This window comes from Polypterus senegalus, chromosome 5, assembly GCF_016835505.1.
Source record: "Polypterus senegalus isolate Bchr_013 chromosome 5, ASM1683550v1, whole genome shotgun sequence".
NCBI classification, from domain to species: Eukaryota; Metazoa; Chordata; class Cladistia; order Polypteriformes; family Polypteridae; genus Polypterus; species Polypterus senegalus.
Window position 1 is genome coordinate 24304129 of NC_053158.1, and position 14248 is coordinate 24318376.

General features: G+C 38.1%; 1 protein-coding gene across 7 annotated transcripts in view; it reads right to left on the reverse strand.

The window, feature by feature from the left end:
• LOC120530167 (catenin delta-2) overlaps positions 1 to 14248 on the reverse strand; it is a 1616252-nt gene that overhangs the window by 227261 nt on the left and 1374743 nt on the right. The window lies entirely within an intron of this gene.

Below are 14248 nucleotides of genomic sequence, written 5' to 3' on the forward strand. Positions count from 1 at the left end.
CTGGAATAACCTGCCAATAGGAATTCGCCAGGCTGATACGGTGGAGCACTTTAAAAAACTGCTAAAAACACATTACTTTAACATGGCGTTCTCATAGCTTCACCTTAGTTTAATCCTGATGCTCTGTACTTTATATACAATTAATTATCATTATTATTCCTGGTGGCTCCGTAATCCATACCAACCCCTACTTTCTCTTCTGTTCTTTTTCTGGTTTTCTGTGGTGTTGTGATCTGCGCCACCACCACCTGATCAAAGCACCGTGATGTCCTTACATTGATGGATTGGAGGTCAGAAGTCCACATGACCGTCATCGTCAAGTTCTCCCATGAGAACCCTGAATACAACAAGGACTGATTGAAGTCATTTATGTTAGGTAGAATGCCCAGAGGGGGCTGGGTGGTCTCGTGTCCTCAGAACCCCTGCAGATTTTATTTTTTTCTCCAGCTGCCTGGAGATTTTTCGTTTTTTCTGTCCTCCCTGGCCATCGGACCTTACTTTTATTTTATGTTAATTAGTGTTCCCTTATTTCATTCTTATGTATTTTGTCTTTTCTCTCTTTCTTCATCATGTAAAGCACTTTGAGCTACATCATTTGTAGGAAAATGTACTAAATAAATAAATGTCATTGTTGTTAACAGTAATGATTCACTGTGTACCAATATGTTAATGATGAATCATTCTGAATGGTGGTGACTTCATACAAAGACAGACATCTATCAGCATCTTCCACACATGGACACTACACTCCGGAGCAGCTTTAGTCAAATTTAAATTTAAAGTGGTGGCACAATCTGAGCAGGTCTGACCTTGTCGTACTGCCACCTACAAGCCTCTTATGACAGCAACAGCTCTCTCTTATCCAAGCCAGACGTTCTAATATATATTTTGGGAGGTTGGTGGTGTGGTTTGTTTTTATTATATTATATATTAATATTATATATTAGTTTGCAAATGGTGACAAAAAGGTCTAATCTAATCTACATGGCATATAACAGAGACACAGCAATTGGATGGCCATACAGATTCCCAGACACACATTTCCTTTTATTAAGGTGGATAAAATGATTTCTGTGCTTACGGCAGTTACTCTGTTTTGAATATAGCATGAAAATTTGCAGTGCACTGTCTATTGGTATGTATTTTGTAATGCATGCAATAATATAATACATTACATTTTTCATTCCAACAGACATTGGCATTACAAATATCAGCACTGATTTAACGAATTGAATACCAACTAGCATAGCAATTTGGAGGCACACACAGAGACACTGACACACACACACAGACACTTGTCCTTTTATTAAGGTAGATAAAAAAATAAGTTGCAAAGCTAGGATGGTATTAAGTGGTGCATTACACAGAAGAAAAAAATCTGATCGCTTTTACAAAACCAATAAGACTTAAATTTCTACATTTGCTTTCATGAATGTGACAAATGACAATGCTTCAGAACAACAAGGGTCTATAAGTCAGTTTTACAAAAACAAAGAACAGAACTTGCAAGCTTCTTTTAACCATTCTTGTAAGAAAAGTAATGAGCACATTAGATGTAGTTAGATACTCTCGTACAAATTCTGAAATCAAGAAGACTGTAACAAATACAGACACAATACACATGAAGAACGTGAAGAAGTTTGTGTACCTTCTGAATCCACTCTGTCTGTCTACCTATCTTGCTAAGGCACAGTTTTCAGAATAAAGATTTAGAGGTTAAAATAATATGAGTTCAGGAAACAGATGGATGCTAGGAATAAGGTTGAAAAATAACATTTAACCCCCTCCTTCTTAATCTTTTCAATTAAACTTGCTGTTATGGATAGCTTTATCTGAACAGATAATAAGAAGAAAGATGACTGATTATTAATGATCACAGTTAAGATGTATTTATAATCTGATCTATACAACTGTAACGATCAGGATTTGATTGGATTTGTAAAAAAAAAAAAAAAAAGACAAAATGAATTGAGTGGGAGTTTTTCTTTTTTTGTTCTCCAAGCTTCATCATCTCTGCATTACGTGATTACTGGATGCTGCGACTATATATACATTATCATCACTCAGATAGCACGAGAAACAAGTTGCCTGATTTCATGTTTTGCTCAACGTGTTATTACTAGACAAGAAGCTAAACTTTAATTTTAGGTGTCATACTTCCATTTTTTGTCAATTACCTTGTGAAAACGAGAGAAACCCACCCCTCTGCCTTTGAAGTGGATTCATTGATGGCAGAAATTACGTTTCCATTCACTTTGCTCTCCCAATCATTTACCGTAGGTACCAGTTAAGTTTTTTTTTTTGCTTGCACTCAAAAGTCATATATTCTGCTTTTATTTTTCCCCATATTTGTGGATTTATTTTTATTTCAGTATTTGATTTGGACCTCTTTATATTTTAGTTTACATTATTAATCATCAGTACCACAAGCAGGTCTTTTAAAAACCACAGCAAAGTTTTGTAAGAAAGGTAATTGGAAGGAGCTCAGATTTAAGAACTCGGTGCATTACAATAAATCCATCCATCCATCTTCTGACCTCTTTAATTCAATACTCGTGGTTGTGGAAAGATGGGTCTTAATTGGAATTTGTAGCAAAGTCAGAATTGGGACAGCCTAGTTATGAGCTAAACCATAGGTTCTCAAACTGTGGGACGCACCACACTCTGAGGGTGTTATAATATGTTTGTTATAATATGAAGTTTAATATCACTGTCTCTGTGCACACTGTTATGGATTCATTCATACAGGCAGGCCAAGTATGGTACACAGGGGCTCAGCATTTAGAATTGCCAGCCAAGCATAGGACTAGATAGCCAAAGACAACTGGAGGAGTGTAGTATAGTATAGTATACTTCTGTCCTCTGTCAGCACAAAATCTTATTTCCTTGTTGGGAGAATGAGAACTGCATGTAGGCATTGTGCTATTCCTGTATTTTTTGGAGGTGGAGTTGCGTCCTTTCCTGTCCTTGTTTGGAGACCAGAGAAAGAGCCTGCACGTGGAGCAACCAGTATATAAGGATGGACCTACTGCCAATACACTTTGAAGCCTATGGATGGATGATGTTATCCGTCAGGAAAAACCTTACAGCGCAGTGACGAAAATGGCAGACTCTATAGATCAAGATCATACCTTGATATTGTCTTGCTATGGCTTCCTTTCGTCTGTTATACCGCGTAAAATCGTCAGTAAAGAAAGCTAAAATATATCTTTTTATCTCATGTGATTTTTGTACCGCCGTAATCACTATGGGAGGGATATCGCCTTTTATATCATATTTCTATATTTTCCGGTTACTTAACATGCCGCAATTTCAAAAGAACACATTTCTGGAGAGTTAATGCCTCCAAAGGAAACAGGGCGCTGAAGCTGTACAAGGGGGGACGTCGAATAAATGAACAAGACATCAAAATTAATTTTTTATTTCAAATTTAAATTTGCAAGCATATAATCACAATAAATGCATTATAACTAAAATTAAAATAAAATATTTCGAAGGCATAGATCTAATAACTAATATGTGCCTGCTTTAAAGTACACAGCCTGTCCAGGTTTGGTTTGATATTCGAGATCTTTCCTTTTCTAGTTTGACGAGTGGCACCGCTGCTGCTGCTGCTTTTATAGTCGCGTATTTTCAATCCGGAAAGTTCGAGACGTATCGTATCTGTTGCGAACATTCATGTAATAGTAGATCAGGTGATAATGCGGCGCGACTGCACTACATTGGCAGAGTAGCCAATATTGCCAAATTGAGTTAAATAATTTATTGCGTATTGGGTTATTTTCATGATAAAACTAACAGCGGTATAATATTTGTCGGACGAAAATACGTTTGTCTCGTGCAGATTGACTTCATCGGTGTCCTCGTTTACGAGATTTTTAAAAATTAAAACATATTTAATCGTTTCTTTACATAAAAAAATAATTAAATAAGAATAAATTATTTATTCTTTGTTTTTGGGATTAGAATTACTACCAAAAACCACACAAGGCATTTTAACAGTTATTAAATTAATTAAAAAAAAAAAAAAATTGCAAATATTTCATCGAAGTTAGCCGAACACATGCAAGTCTTATGGAAGTAAAAATGATCGGATACTGCGACACCGCACGAGTATCATACCTTTGTTAGTTGTATCAGGGGTTTTTCTCATCTATCTTATATTATGCAGGGGGCACAGAATTATTCCAGGTAGAAAAGGGGGGTGGGAAAGGGTTTGGGGAGCGAAATACGAAAGTTTGAGAACCGCTGGGCTAAACCAACAAATTTGATGGACTGAATGGTATCCTCTCATTTGACAAATTTTTAATGTTCTTATTTTCTAATCAACCCTTGATGGGACGTCAGTCCACTTTTGGGTCATAGCATACGGGGACGAAACATATCTTGGCGAATTGTGCCAATCCATTGCAAAGCCTACTCATCAATATGCCCCCATGGAGAACATTTAGAGCTAACTTCAATATTATTGTCCCAAAATTTGATTTGTCAACAGGTTTTAGGGAGAGGCCATGACATAACATTAAAAGCACAGGTAACCCTTTAGTTTTAGGTGCTACAAAAATGCCTCCATTCCTCATTTACTATTATGTAACAATTATGTATTTTCTTTTCAAGGCTCTGACTGGAGATGAGCAACTTATCACTTCACTGCATATTGTACTGTATGTATAATTTGTATGTGTCAAATAAAAATTTGATTTGAATTTGACTGTGCAGAATATCTTGGGGTACTAGAGCTACAACATTAAGGTATTCAGCTCTGGGGCTCGTATTCAGTGCAGCGGAATATGGGGCACTCGTTTGGCTAAATATTGTGTTAGAAACCTGGATATGCAACTTGACACCAATAGGCCTATTATTACTGGTTGCATCAAGACAACTCCTGTTTTGTGGCTTCCCAGATTTCACCCCTAAACACCTTACCATGGGAATACAGGAAATTGGCTGGAAATTTCCAACTGCCCATATGTTACAATATTCCAAGGGCTTCCTTAAATCAGATGAAATCTAGGCAACCTTCACTAAGATCAGCAGGGGCCCTGTGGGCAAAGAATTTTGATAATCAGAAGGAATGGGAAGAGTCTTGGACTCAAACAACACCCAACTATATTCACTGCCATACCACAAAAGAGAGACCTCCTGGATTTGAAAGGATCCACCAAGTTTGGAAAACTGCTAACAGAATCCATACTGGACATGCGATTCTCTTTTTACATGTGGAGTATGTTCTAGCCCAGAATGTTCTTCATTTTGTTCTGAATTACATTAAGAAAGCACGCCCTACATTAGTGAGTGGACACATATGCTGATGCTGCCCCATTTGCTATTGAGTAGATAAAACACCTGAACATTTTATTGATTTCAAAGTAAATTCCACTGTGTAATACAGTTACTTATACATTCTTATAGATGTGTACAGTTATTATTGACTTTTAACATACGTATATTGTATTACATTTGAAGGTATTCTTTACTATGTATTATTGCCATAGGATAAATAAATAAATAAATACCTTGGAAGTAAATTAAAAATTGTTGCCAAGAAACAAAATGAAGAGTCAGTGATTTACAATCAAAAGTCAAAAAAGAGTTTAAATACTGTTCTTCCAGCCTAGAAATCAGAAATCACTTGAGAACTGGTTGTGACGAGTGCTAAACAGAATCAGAGCATGACAGCCACACCTGAGTGAATGGGGTACCAGCACGTCAACAGAGCAGCGTGTCTTCATCTATCGATGTGTAGAAAGCGGTAATGACCAGCAAGAGGGTGATAACCGAAGTGTGACCTTTCAAGGAAGACTAAAACAAAAACACTTGTCTATCTGATGTTGGGTCTAAACTGAGTTTATATCTATTGCCTTACTTATTGGTTCAGGAAAAAAATCAATAAACTGCAATCTCTTGATTGCTTCCATCTTTTCTCACTTTTGTAAAAGCTATTTTAATCACATGGTTTGCTTTAATGATATCTGAACGCCTTCTCCCCAAATCCACCATTTATATCATGAATAAATGCACTTTAAAATACATTACCATCCATTCACCCATCAATTGACAATCAAATTACCAGTGTGGCGAAAGCAGTTTCTTTGAGTTTCAGAAGACTGCCAAACTGAAATCTGCCCTGTCCTTTCTCCTCTTCTTGACCATTGAAATTCTCTCTCTTTGAATGTTAGTCAGTCTTCCCTGTCCCGTATACAGCTCGTCCAAAGTGCAGCTGCCTGACTCCTATTATTTGCCAAAGGGTTTTTTCACAGCTAATACACTGAGTTTGCAGGTGACTTTGTTCGTCAGATATTTTCCTGGAAATTAATTGTGTGGTCAGGTTTGACAGTTTTTCCCAGTGTCTCATGATGCTTTTTGAGGCCAGCTTGACATCATAATGTTGTATCAGCCAGTGGATCTATCTATCTATCTATCTATCTATCTAAACACAAAAATGCGCCCACAGAACGAAACTGGAAAATGTGTTGGTGTATTCGTGTTTTAAAAGGAATATCCTTTTGTGCGATCTACAGTTAGTGTAATACGTGAGCTTACCTCTTTAAAGGTATGACACAGAGTGCTGTGCAGTAGATGCAAACAGGACAGCATGAAGAGTCCTGATGGTTTAATGTTGCAGCAGTAGCAGTGAATAAGCAAAAGAGTCAGAGGAAAAAAAATTCAGATGTGTGCGTCAGTAGGCTTTACGGCCTAGGAAGCAAGTTACCCAAACCTATTCTATGACATTTCAATAATTATTTACCGCTCTGATGCTGATCTTTCTGATCATAAAATAAGTCTTTATGATAGCAATTGACGAGAAGTATTCATAATTAATTGTAGAATTACAGTATTTGAGGGTTCCTCTAGCATGCCAATTTCTGTTGCGCGATTTGGCTCAAAAACTAATCAGCACATTGTCATCTCATAACAGGCTTAAGTTTCGAGTTTGGTATTTTTCTGTCCAGCTGTTTTAGCTGTAGACCTTCCTCAAGAAACTGTGATACACAGACAAACACACACACATACATACAGACAATGTCAATGTTTTTAGTATCAGGGGACCCTAAAATGTCGAGATACGGCGAAAACTGGAGATGAACATTTTTGACGAATCTAAAGCTTTCGACTTTTCCTCCATAGATGATTGGTTATGGTGAGCGACGGCGCAAACCAAAAATATACTTTCTGTATCAGGAGGGGTGAGTACCTACTTTTGAATCTGTGGTGGGCAAGCCTTAGTGAATTCATACTTCCTAACTGTTGGAAATTTTACTGTTCTTATATTTAATTCTATTAGTTTTATCTCAGGTAGGGATGGTCCCACAGATCAGCTCAGGCCACATTTTTGGCCACCATAAAGTATAGTCCAGTATAGTTGGAACTTGCTTCTCTTGCCCTCAGGGACAGCTAAAAAACCATTGCACCATTATATTTTATTCTGTGTTCATGTAAAGAACTTCAGTCAACATTCATTGTGTTTAAATGTGCCTTTGATTGATTGATTAATTGACTGACTGATTGATTGAATGGTTTGAACCTGGTTATTGCCAGGAATTAATTATTCTGGAAGTATCAGGCACAAGGTAAAATGAATCCATACTTACAGGTACACCCACATACCCACCAACACACGACCAGTTTAGAACTACCAACATCCTCAGGCCAGTCTCCCACTACACCACCTCAAGTCACCAAGCAGGTCACACTTAACTTCCGTAGTTGCTGGATTTCATTGCCTTGAGAATGTCAGGTTACGCTACTAGAAATTGCAAGGGATGACAAATTAAATTGCTGTGTCCTGCACAGTTTTAAATTTCCTTTCGTACCACAAAAGTGTTGTCAGGTCGACGTGATTTGGCAGGAAATCAAAGTGGATTATAATGGATTAAGAAATGATGCATTGCTCGAAAGTAAACAAGCATCATGGAGAATAACTAGCTAGCAGCTGCCACTGATGTTTGTAGTAAGAAAAACAAGAAGATACTTCATCAAACCTGCAGAAAGCCACGCTTGTTTGGTCAGTAGCATTACTTTCTTCTGGGGAGTGTGCCACGCAGACGGCCTTTTTACAGAAACTCCCTCTTCTTTTTTTAATTGGATGTCTATGTTATTGATTATTAATGTTATTAATTATAAATGCTAAGGTTTGGCCTCTAGCTTGTTAATATACATTACTATATAAGGTGAAATTAAAATTTAATTAAGTGAATCATTACATTTGGTTATGAGCACATACCCCGCCTGCCAAATAGAATGGCTTAACGCAAATTCAGAATTTATTTTTATGTTTTTCTTTTTGAAAATTTCAAGATCAAATGGGATTCTGTCACAAATCCCATAATTTTTGTTCCCTTGTTATATTTTTACAACATGCGTATTTATAAAGTCATAAACAGTCACAAATGTATTATGGGGCTGTATTGGAGACTTGCAAAGGTGGTAAAATAGGAAATGGATTTGGGCGAGGTTCAGTTACTCACTTCTCTTCCCACTTCCACCCCTGAGCCAACAGGAGATGAATGGCAACCTTCCAGCAAATTTTAGAAGTCCCATCTCTTCTTGTCTCAAATACATAACAGAGCAGAGCTGGCCAGGCGTCAGTGTTCACTCTCATATTATACCATTCTATCTATCTAAAATACATTACCATCCATTCACCCATCAATTGACAATCAAATTACCAATGTGGCGAAAGCAGTTTCTTTGAGTTTCAGAAGACTGCCAAAGTGAAATCTGCCCTGTCCTTTCTCCTCTTCTTGACCATTGAAATTCTCTCTCTTTGAATGTTAGTCAGTCTTCCCTGTCCCGTATACAGCTCGTCCAAAGTGCAGCTGCCTGACTCCTATTATTTGCCAAAGGGTTTTTCCACAGCTAATACACTGAGTTTGCAGGTGACTTTGTTCGTCAGATATTTTCCTGGAAATTCATTGTGTGGCCAGGTTTGACAGTTTTTCCCAGTGTCTCATGATGCTTTTTGAGGCCAGCTTGACATCATAATGCTGTATCAGCCAGTGGATCTATCTATCTATCTATCTATCTATCTATCTATCTATCTATCTATCTATCTATCTATCTAAACACAAAATGCGCCCACAGAAGAAAACTGGAAAATGTGTTGGTGTATTCGTGTTTTAAAAGGAATATCCTTTTGTGCGATCTACAGTTAGTGTAATACGTGAGCTTACCTCTTTAAAGGTATGACACAGAGTGCTGTGCAGTAGATGCAAACAGGACAGCATGAAGAGTCCAGATGGTTTAATGTTGCAGCAGTAGCAGTGAATAAGCAAAAGAGTCAGAGGAAAAAAAATTCAGATGTGAGCGTCAGTAGGCTTTACGGCCTAGGAAGCAAGTTACCCAAACCTATTCTATGACATTTCAATAATTATTTACCGCTCTGATGCTGATCTTTCTGATCATAAAATAAGTCTTTATGATAGCAATTGACGAGAAGTATTCATAATTAATTGTAGAATTACAGTATTTGAGGGTTCCTCTAGCATGCCAATTTCTCTTGCGCGATTTGGCTCAAAAACTAATCAGCACATTGTCATCTCATAACAGGCTTAAGTTTCGAGTTTGGTATTTTTCTGTCCAGCTGTTTTAGCTCTAGACCTTCTTCAAGAAACTGTGATACACAGACAAACACACACACATACAGACAATGTCAATGTTTTTAGTATCAGGGGACCCCAAAATGTCAAGATACGACGAAAACTGGAGATGAACATTTTATTATAAGTTCCCTATCTATCTATCTATCTATCTATCTATCTATCTATCTATCTATCTATCTATCTATCTATCTATCTATCTATCTATCTATCTATCTATCTATCTATCTATCAATCATATAGTGCCTTTCATATCTATCTATCTATCTATCTATCATATAGTGCCTTTCATATCTATCTATCTATCTATCTATCTACATTTCACTTCCGTCTCAGGACTCATTGGTTGTCAGTTCACACACACACACAGACACACACCCCTATATTCTTGCAACAACTTGTTACTAAAACTTGTTTGATTTTGTTGTGGCTAGTCATAAACTTGGTTTAGATGTCATACTATAGGACCGGTGGTCTTCAGCACACGCAGTGATTGTCAATGACTCACAATGGTTGTACAATTTCAAGCCACAACTGACTTGGAAGAAAAAACTGAAGTACCCTGGGGAAAACCCACAGAGAAGGGGAGAGACAGACAGTATTGAATAACAAATCTCTCTGTATGAATGAGTAAAACAATGGCAGATATGAAGCAGGGGTGCGATTACATGTGACTGGTGTGTAGGTAATGCTCAAAAGATGTCCTGATTGTGTAGCCTTATAGCTTGAGCACAGAAGTTCCTCCTGAGCTCCACTGTTTTGGATATAAGACTGCAGAACCTTTTGCCCAGTTTCAGCAGGTGAATTAGTTTGTTACTGGGGTACGATGAATCCTTGTTGATTTTGTTTGGTATAAATGACCTGCATGGAGGGGAGAGCAGATCTGATCCTTTGCAGGGTTTTGCAGTCAAAGGCAGAGCAGTTGCAAAAATAGGATGTCATGTTTGGTGTCAGGATACTTTCTAGAGCATCAGTGTGGTAAGTTTTTAGAATCGCTAGGGAGACCCTCAGTTTCCTCAGAAGTCACAGATACTGCCTTGCCTTTTTGACCTGCACTTGGAAATACTGAATCCACGTCAGGTCCTCAGAGATGTGAACTCCAAGGAACCTGAAGTTGCTCACCCATTTCACTAGCCCTGTTGACATGGACTGGCGGGAAGGAGCGCTGCAAGTCAGTTCACCTTAGCTAAGGTGCCAGTCTATCCCAGGCCCCAGTGTCAATTCAGTTTTGATGACCAATCTGACCCGCATGCTGCTGGGATGTGGGACGACAAGCTGTGTACAGGATGAACACTAAGGTGAGAGTTGGGCTGGTGTCCTGGAGCTGTGAGTCGGCACTGTTAGCCACTGCTCTGCTCTGCTAAAATGTTCCTACTGCTAATACCAGACATTCCAATAAACTTTTTTTTTTTTCAAGATTTGATGATTTATTATGAAAACTGGAACAGCTTTAGTGTTAAATATGACTTTAATAAGATTAGCCATCATTAGTTTCTGAGTGAAGTAGACCAAGATTGCAGATTATTGTGATTTATTATTGTAATTACAGTCGGTTATCTTTCGAAACTGAATTGTTTGGGAATGTGTGATAGTTATGAATAGCTGAAATAAACATTAGAAAATTGAAAATCTGCTTTATTTTTAATTTGTATTCTTGAATATATTTTTTTTTCTTCAAATCCAGCAAATTCCTCTAAAGCCTTCATATTTCTTAGTGGATAATGGTTCCTTCACCAGATTTATCGCTCGTGGCAATTTCTGTTAAATGGAATATTTTAATGAGCATAATCACTCTTAACCTATGGTGAAAAACTGTTTTAACATCAGCCCGCTTTTAATACGATTTGAGTATTATAGCACTCGAGAAGCCACATTAGAAGCTTATTCTTAAGTGTTCGTTGCCTCCTGGTAAAACATAAGAACCTGTCAGTCACAGGGAAGGCTTTGATTAGCGAGGCAGACATTGTGAAGCTGTTTTCAATGATCTCTGATAAAATATTTCATGTCTTTAGTTCATACATAGAAAACCTGAACTGGGATCGCATTCATTTTACAGAAAATCAAAAGGCATATTGTAAAGCTCACAAAAGTGGAAAAAAGCCCCTTAATGATATATCATTAGGTCTCATTAGATACTAGAAATTTTATATTCAGAATAAATTATCAAAGTACTCAGACAAGTGTAAATGTGGAAAATAAGATACAACTTAATAAAGCCTGCTGATTCCTAGAAGCTCAGTTTGAAGCGACCCAAGCTACATCAGGTCAGCTTTTTAATGGGGAGAATTGAGCGGAGCAGCAAAGTTGAACTCTAAGAACAATTTTGTTAAGCAGCGATTTAAAAGTGTCGCTTTTACACAACTGGTAGGCCTCGATGAAGAAGACATGGACACTGGGCACTTATGGAAGTCCCTCAAATGTGCAGCTTCTGAGTGTTATGAGTCGGTAAACGTTAAAAATTCTTTTCTTTTTTTTTTAATGGTCTTATTTGAAGAAAACAACATAACATACAATCAAGTCAAGCAGAATTCAACCCATGCCTGAGAGAAAGAGAGGAGAGCCAGCAGCATGAGCAGATATTTAAAAACACCAAAGAAACAAGAATGGCCTTTTCTCTGATATAACTGCTTATTCTACAATTTGATTAAAGGTTTGGACTGATCTTCTATATGGGAATGTAATTGTTTCCAATTATTAGTGAAAAATTATTTTCTTCTGTTAGAATTTTATGCAAAAGTGAGATTTTTTTGGAAGTTCTTGTTTCTAGATAGTATTCTGGTAATGCCATTTAGTTTCTATGGTCGCTTTGGAACAAATCTGATTTTTCATTTACGTTCAGTTTTCTATCTTCCATATGACCACTGTAAGGGACGGCTGGCAGTTTTTCACAGCTGGGACACCCCAGTAATGGAAGGATGGGGGAAGGCAGCTTATCAGGGACACTGCCTCCCCCAGGACGACAGATGGCAGCTTCCCTGGACTGCAGCGGTACCCCGGATGCTTGCAGGGCATTATGGGACTTGGAGTTTGGCAACATAGCCCTTCTGGGTACTGTTTTTGCTGCTAGGAGATGCTGCAGGGAGACTGGGAAATTAATAGTGTCTACATAGCCCGGATGTGCTCCAAAGTCATGGGGACAGAAGCACAGAAATACTTCCGGGCTGAAGAAAAATACAATTCTCCATCTGACGAGTCACATGGACGGAAGGACAGAAGCACTTCCGGGTCAAGGACTATTTAAAGGACTGTTGTGAACCCAACAAGTGAGCCGGAGTTGGGAGGTAGTAGGACAGAGCTTGCTGGGAGGAATGGAGGAGAGATTTGTTGTTTATTTACTTGTTTATGGTGGCTGTAGTGCTTAAAAGGCACTTGGAAGAAGGAAAAACATTTTAAAGAACTTCTTTGTGCTTGTATCCTGTGTCTGCGTATCTGTCCTTTGGGTTTAATGGGGCGACATCGACCCCTGGCATTCACACCACCAAAAGGAAAAACACCCAAAATGGTAGTGCTTATGATACACAAAATGAAATATATTAAACTAGCCCTAAAAACTATCACACATTTAAATCAATAAGTTAGAACATGAATGCAAAATTAAATTCTGCACACTTCAGAATTAGAAAATCAAGAAAGTAACCAAAGTAATGTATATGTGTGGCAGAAAAGTAATGAGACTGGTTTTTTATTTACCAAAGTTTTTATTTTTTTCATACATCAATGTTATCCCCTTCAAAGTAGTTCCCTTGGGCAGCTACACAACGATGGAGACGTTGTTCCCACTGTTGGTAGCAGCGCTAGAGGTCTTCAACCGGTATGGTCTTCAGCATGTCCGTTACACTCTTTTGGATGTTTTCTAAAGTCCCGAAATGACGTCCTTTGAGGACATTTTTCAGTTTAGGCAAAAGGAAAAAGTCACACGGACTGAGGTCAGGTGAATAAGGGGGCTGGGGAACCACAGGAATGCCTTTTGAGGTCAAAAATTCTGTTATGGAGAGGGCAGTTTTTCGGCACCATTTTGGCACAGACCTTTCGCATGTGCAAATGTTCAGTCAAAATTCGATGAACGGTAAATCTGTTCAAATTTAATTGTTCACTCAACATTCTTAATGTTAAACGACGGTCTGATCTCACAAGAGTGTTCACACGTTCGATGTTTTCATTGGTTTTCGAAGTTGAAGTCCTCCCTGATAAACTTGAGCTCGGGATAAAGAATGTTCCCCATAGGCCTGTTTTAACTTTTCAAACGTTACACTTGCCGTTTAATGGCACAACGTTGCTCCAAATTCCGCTGTTCCATTTTGCGTGACGCACAACCAAAAACACAACTTCACTAATAGCAGTCACAAAAATCACGTAGATAACGGAAGGAGTTGAAACTCGCACTGAGCTATGGGAGGGTACTGATACACGTGCTCTATCAAGAACAACAGCGCAGCGTTGTAAGATCGCTTGCAGTGTTGCCAGTCTCATTACTTTTCTGCCACACCTCGTACTCACGTAGAAGTCAGGTCTTGAAACCCAAAAAATCGATCATTAAATCAGACACCGACTTATACGCCCGTTCAAAAATGCGACACTTGCTTTTTATTTTTTTACATTTTCTTGCCACCTCCAATCTCACACCAGTTTCTCAGACACATTGAATTTTG